Source organism: Geospiza fortis, unplaced genomic scaffold, assembly GCF_000277835.1.
Source record: "Geospiza fortis unplaced genomic scaffold, GeoFor_1.0 scaffold130, whole genome shotgun sequence".
Classification (NCBI taxonomy): domain Eukaryota; kingdom Metazoa; phylum Chordata; class Aves; order Passeriformes; family Thraupidae; genus Geospiza; species Geospiza fortis.
In genome coordinates this window covers 5,573,630-5,580,054 of record NW_005054300.1, presented here as the reverse complement: position 1 = coordinate 5,580,054, position 6,425 = coordinate 5,573,630, and positions in this window count along the sequence as shown.

The window sequence follows — 6,425 nt, the reverse complement described above, 5'->3', positions numbered from 1 at the left end:
CTGAGCCTGATGCTTTCCAGGGAGGGGCTGGGGGCTGGACAGACATTGGAGAGGGATGACAGAGGATGGCAGTGAGGCGCAGGATGGGGCTGAGGCTGCTGGTTGGTGCGATTTCCTTCCCAAGGGAACAGCTCTGGAAAATGGGACACTGCCCCAAGATTTTGTACCCAGATGAGTCTTGTGGAAATTGTGGTTTTCCTTGCAGCAGATTCCAGATTTAATGTGCAGATGCCACCTTCTTGAGGTGTGGGAGCAAGGCACACTGCAGGTTGAACGGGGACAGAGTAATGGAGCCTTGACCACTGCTTTCGAGGATGGGATGAAACTTTCCAAGAGAAAGCTGCCATCTGCTCCTCTCTTTTGCTGTGCAAAATGGGCTTTGCATCCCCTCCTTCAGAGAATACTCAACCCTGCTGCAGTGCTGGGTCTTGCTTACAGGAGCTGACCAGGGATTCAGATATGGAGCAGTTCTAAAGTGTGGAAGCATGCAAGAATAAAACTGTGGAATGTGTTAAACTGCCCAAGTGTGGCAGCCCTGCAAGGTGCATCTCAGCATCACTGGTGCCAGCCCTGGGTTTGCTGCAATGCTCATGGGGTGCCTGTGACATGACTGGGTGCTCAGGCTGGGACTGATCTGTGGGTGTGAGGCCGAGCCTTGCCCTGGCTGACACAGCAGCCTGGGCTTGAGCTGGCAGTATTTGTCAATACTTTCAAGGAGGGAAAAGAAGGGGCTGAGCACTTGGCCTTGCTCTGCACCTGAGCATCCTGCTGCATCAGGGAGATCAAGGATGTTGCTTGAGCCACAGGACAGCATGGATGGCTTTTGTCTGACGGTTCCAGGAGAGACCCGAGGGCTGCAGAAGCCTGAGGATGACACCGGGGGCAGACTTTGTTGTGGTTTACAGACGGCAGGAATTAAAAGTGAATTGCTCCTGGTCTTTCCCCAGGCAGAGATGGTGTTTGATAGTCCTTAATGGTTGCTTTTCTTACTTTAATTTGTCTAACTGCTTTTCCTAATGGCTTTGTGAACATGAGTGAATTGGTGCCAGGTGCCTGCTGCAGGTACGGGCAGCAGAGGCACAGGACTGGCCGCATGTCTCCTGTCTTGTTACAAATGCCCCGGCTGTGGTAGGGAAGGGCATGGTGTGGGTGCTCAGCCTCCAGTAAGGCGGTTCCCCCACCTCTGCCACTCTGGGATGCAGCCAAGAGCTGGGGCAGTGAGCAGCCAGCAGCCTGGGCTTTGAGGTGGGTACGGGCACTTCTGTGTCCCCACACAGCTCTGTACCACACCAGCCCCCAAATCCTGCTCTCTGCTGTGCCACAGTGAAGGCACCCAGGCCTGGCCTCTGGGAAGGAATCCCCAGCTCACCTGGTCCATGGCTAGTCAGCCGCTTCTCATAGAAGGGCTTTTGGGTGGCCATGGAGCACTACAGCTCGAGACTTTGTTTATTGTTTCAATTTGTCTGACTTTAGCTCCTCGTCAACAAAGGTTGTTTCACCATTGCTTGGAACATTAAAGACCCTAATTCTAGTGAGTTAATGAGTAAGTGAATTAATTAATGGTTCCTCATATCCTGTCTCTGCACTGATACCACTTCATCCTTGGTGAGTCTGGAGGAGCTCAGGCTCCTCCTGGCCCTGCACGGTGCTGTGTACAGGGTCCCCAGGGCTGGTGGCTTCCACCACCCATGCAGGGAGGTGGGGACAGTCCCTGGTGATATCTGCTGTCCCTCCACAGTTACAGGAACCCTGGCTGATATTTGAATGCATAGGGTCAACCATCAACCCAGGAATCTGGGACTTTTCCTTTTTCCTTCTTCATCAGCAGGTGTGTGATCCAAGCTGGAGAATCACAGCCCTCCAAGGGCCCTGGGGACTGCAGGGTGCTGAGATGGGGCTGGATGCAGGAGAGGGCTGGGGAGGGGGGTTTGCTTTTGTTAACTCATGCTATTAGATGGGTGTTTTGGGCAGAAACCCCTGCTTTGAGCCAGCAGAGTCCTTGTGGTGGGCATGTGCCTGTTGCTAATGCCACCATTCCCAGTGTCACCCTGCAGCCCCCTCACTGCCACCAGCTGGCCGGAGGGAGGTGGCAGATGCAGCAGGAGAGGGGCCTTGCTGCTCTGGCTGTTGGAGCAGGGATGATGCCCCATCCTGAGCTCCAAGCAGTGGCGTCCCTGCCTGGACAGGGCTTCACCATGAGGACACAGCGACAAGGCTGGAGCTGAGCAACCTTTGGGAGACTCCACCTTGCCAGAGCACAGGGAAGCCCATCTGGTCCAGCCAGCTGACACAGGGTAAGGAGTAAATGTGGGGTGAACACACCAGGGCAGCACCAGGCAGGAGAAAGAGCTGCTTTCAGGTTAGATGCTGCTGTGGGTGCTCCATCCCTGGCAGTGTTCAAGACCAGGTTGGATGGGACTTTGAGCAATCTGATCCAGTGGAAGGTATCCCTGTCCATGGCAGGGCACTTGGAACTAAAGGACCTTTAAAGTCCCTTCCAATCCAAACCATTCTGTGATTCTCTGGCAGAGAAATAAAGTAGCAGGCAGCAATAAACTGAAGTGGCAAGAAAAGGGGTATGTGCTGTCTGAGCAGGGGCTGCACCCCTGCTTTTTCAACCAAACCTTTTGGCACATGCTGTCTCTGCTCCCACCCCTTCTCTGTTGACAACTTTTCCACGAGGTCTGCTTGGATATGGGTGCCCACTGAGCAGGGTGGGCTGTGGCAGGGCTGGGGCTTGCCCAGGCTCCCTTAGGCAGCTTGGGAAGGACGACTGGGCTGTTTGTTTATTGCATCAGGCTCAGCTTTCAAACATTTCCCTGCCATCCCCCTCCCCCTCCTTTAATTAATTCTGGGTAAGAAGTTCTGGCTTTATTGTGCCACCGAACTGAGGGCTCCCTGTGGGAAAAGTCACACCTTCTGAACAGCTTCTGATACCATGCAAATGAAGGACAAGTCCAGGAAACGCTTTCATCTCAGACCTGTCCAGCCCCCTGCCCATTAATTACACACATTTCATTTGTGTGAGAGCAATTCCTCTCGGGGAGGGGGTGGGGGGTGGCTGCAGCTTGTGGATCATCTCAGCCCCCCTCTATAAAGCCTCCTCCTTGGAAGGGATTTATAGCCAGAAATGGGGATGCTCAGGGACCCAGTGGGGGATCTCATATTTTGGCCACTCCAAACCACACCGGCTGTTGGTGGGCTGTATCCTGCCAGCAGGGAGGGCTCAGCGCTGCTCTGTGCCCTGCTCCACACCAGCGAGGCCTGGCTGAGGAGCCAAGTGGAGCATCCTGGAGGGAGACACAAGCGGAGCAGAAATGAGCTCAGTGCTGTCACAAGGGAATGGCCCTCCAGGGCCAGGAGCTCATGAGTTAGATTGCTTTGGGCAGGGTGGCCACAAAATGAGTCTTACATGAGGAAACATCCTTCTGTGCTGCTACAGTGCTCAGCTTGTATTGAGGGACAGCACCATACTCTGACAGGGCACAAAATCTTCTTGGCCACAGGGGGACCAGACTCGATGCTCCTTCTGAGCCTTGGTCCCTCTCTGCTCCTCTCCTCTCCTTCCCACACAGGTTGTCTGACCACAGGGTGCAGCCAAAGGCACCCCAGGCTGGTTCCTCTTTTCCTGAGTCTGATGGGGAGTCGGGTCCAGACCCAGGAGAAGGTGCAGAGAGGGGGGATGTGGAGTACAGTTGTTTTTCACAGCCAGTTTCCTGGCCACAGTAATAACACTTAGCACTTCTGTAGCACCTGGGATGCTCCAACACCTACACATATGCTCCTGATTACCACTCTGCTTCCCATTTGCAGCGTTCCTGCCCCCTCCCCAGGCACACCTACAGCACTATCAGTTCTCCCTTAGAAATGGGGCTGCCCTCCAGTTCCTGTGGCTTTGCTGCAGAAGACCTTTGATGGCTAAGTTTGCTCTCTGCTTTCCTCCTGGACAAGGATGTGCTGTGGCCTCTGGTGTTGACAACCCATGGGCCCAGGGAGACGTGGCCCCTGTGGCTTGGTACACCTCTTGGGAGAGGTTGGAGGGATGTTTGGGACTGGGCTAATGGCAGCCTGCAGCCTTTGCAGGGTCAAAGTCAGCATGAAACTGGTGCCAGGCTCCAGCAGAACTCCTTGTGCACCCACTGGCCCTTCACCACATCAGCTGCAGACCAGAGAGGGCTCGTGTGTGGATTGGTTGAAGGTTATGGCTGTTACTCCAGGTTGCCTAATGGCCAGGTACTGTGCAAGGAAATGCACCTCAGATTTGCTGTTCTGGGAGCAGAGAGGATGTCCTTGGGCTTCATGTGACCTACAGCATCTCTCCTGTGTTTATAGGATCTGTAACACTGGAATGTCCTTCCAGGCTGTGTGGTGTCCAAGATAAAACCATAGTCCTAGATCAGAGGCTGGGGGAGGCTTGGCTGTGATGGAAGAACCATTTCAGCCATGTCCAGGTATTATCACTTTGCTAAGGTTGTGCTGTTGGTTGTTGTGGACTGGAAATGGGATGCTGAGGGCTGTCAGAGCCTTCCCAGTTTGGTGAATGCCTGATCTGTGCCACTGCTCCCATCCAAGGCCTCTGTTCAGCCATAGGAGTAACCCCTTCTAACCATGACCATGCCACTGTGAAGGGTCCTTGCTTCCTGGGCTGGCTTCTCCTGCCAGTGTGGCCAGAAGTGCTTTCTAATTGTTTGCCTCTCAAAGATTCATAGCAGGAGGAGAAGGAAAAAAATCTCAGCCTCTTTCTGTGATTGTTTTTGCAAACTCTTTCTGCTGTAGTAGCACGTCTTGGTGGCTGGAATCTCCTCTTTAATGAGCTGCTCCCAGAGTTAGGAGCAGCCCTTGTCCCAAAGACATCATGTTTCCTGTGGTCCACTGTAGCAGGTGCCATAAGCTGTCCAGATAAACATAAACATGGGTCCAGTTGCTACCACAGCAAAAAAGAGTCCTGAGAAGGGATTTGAAGAAGAGCTGGAAGGTGTCCCTGTGGAAGTTCGTGGCAATTTTTAAGAAAACTCCAATTACAACATTAAAAAAACCCCGTAAGTTCCTCCTGAAGTGCAGGATGAGACCTAGGCTGTACATCCATATAATTTTGACTATCAGGATGTGAAATAGGACCTTGAGTGCTGGCTGTGCCTGCTCAGGCCCCGGGCTGTGGCTGTGCTCCCTATCTCCCCATGAGAAGCAGAAGCCCAGCTGGGAGCCAGCCCTTTGGTAATGGCCTGCGAATTTCCCCGGGCTCTGTTAATTGCTGCCTGGCTACTGGTTACAGCTCCAAGTCAATTGCTGGGAGTGTTGGGCCCTGCAAAACAACCCCTTGAAATCAGTTGTTAGCCCAATTAACAACCAGTTTGGCTTGGGTTCAGGCTGTTAACCATCAAACAGCTAACTGCTGGTAATGATTGATTTCTCAGCAGTTGGGGCTGCAGTGGAGGAGCCAACCTGTGTCACAAAATGCCATTAAAACCAAAATTCTGTGAATGCATCTGGCTCAGGCAAACGTTTGAGTTGTCCCACACCAGTGGAGCAGGCAAGGGGATGATCAGAACTTTTATCCATTTTGATTAAAAGAGGATGCATTGGTGTGTGTTGGGATGAACTGGCAGCCACCAGAACAGGGCTGCCACCACACAGTGCTCCAGGAAGACAGGCACCACTCTTTGTAGGACAACCACTGATACTCAGGGGGCATCATGGCATTCCAGGCCCCCACTGGGAACTGCTCATTGTCCAGCTTTCTTCCACAGTCACTGTTCCAGCCAGAAAACCTGCACAGGTTAGTGTATCTCGTTTGGATGTTAAGGTGTTTCCACAAACCAGCACTTCCATCTGCACCACCAGCCAGGAGCTTGCACAGGGACAGCAGCTCCTATCAGCATCTGCAAGCTTGGGATATCTCCATAGCAGCCTGGGACACTGTGCTTGCTGGAAGGCAGTGTAGACTTCTCTGCAGGTGTGAGCATCTCTACAAAAACGATAAAATACTCTTTTGGTATTTTATACTTTGGGTATTTCACTCTTTGGGTTCAGGCAGGGTTTGTTTTGTTTTGCTGCTGGTCAGGTCTTCATCCTTTTCCCTCCACAGTTTCAGGCCCTGGTTCTCCACTGTGCCCCGACAGGCTGGTTCAAAGACATTGCTGGTGTTACACCAAGAGCTTTTTCCCCCGGGGATATTTTCCCCCTGATCAAAGTGTCTGATTCAAGCTGTAGCATGTTTGGGGAGGAGGAGGAGGACAGCCACCTGTTAAGGAAAGACTTTGAAAATGCAGAGGATGCACTGCAGAGGTTGGCTTTGTGAAATGTAGGCTCCAACACAGGGTGAGGAGTGCGCGCCCTGATGAGCAGCACTATGGTGGTTGTGCTTTTGTGAGTACTCAGGGGCCTGTGCTCCTGCCAGGGCCTCAGCTCTGAAGCCTGAGCTGTTT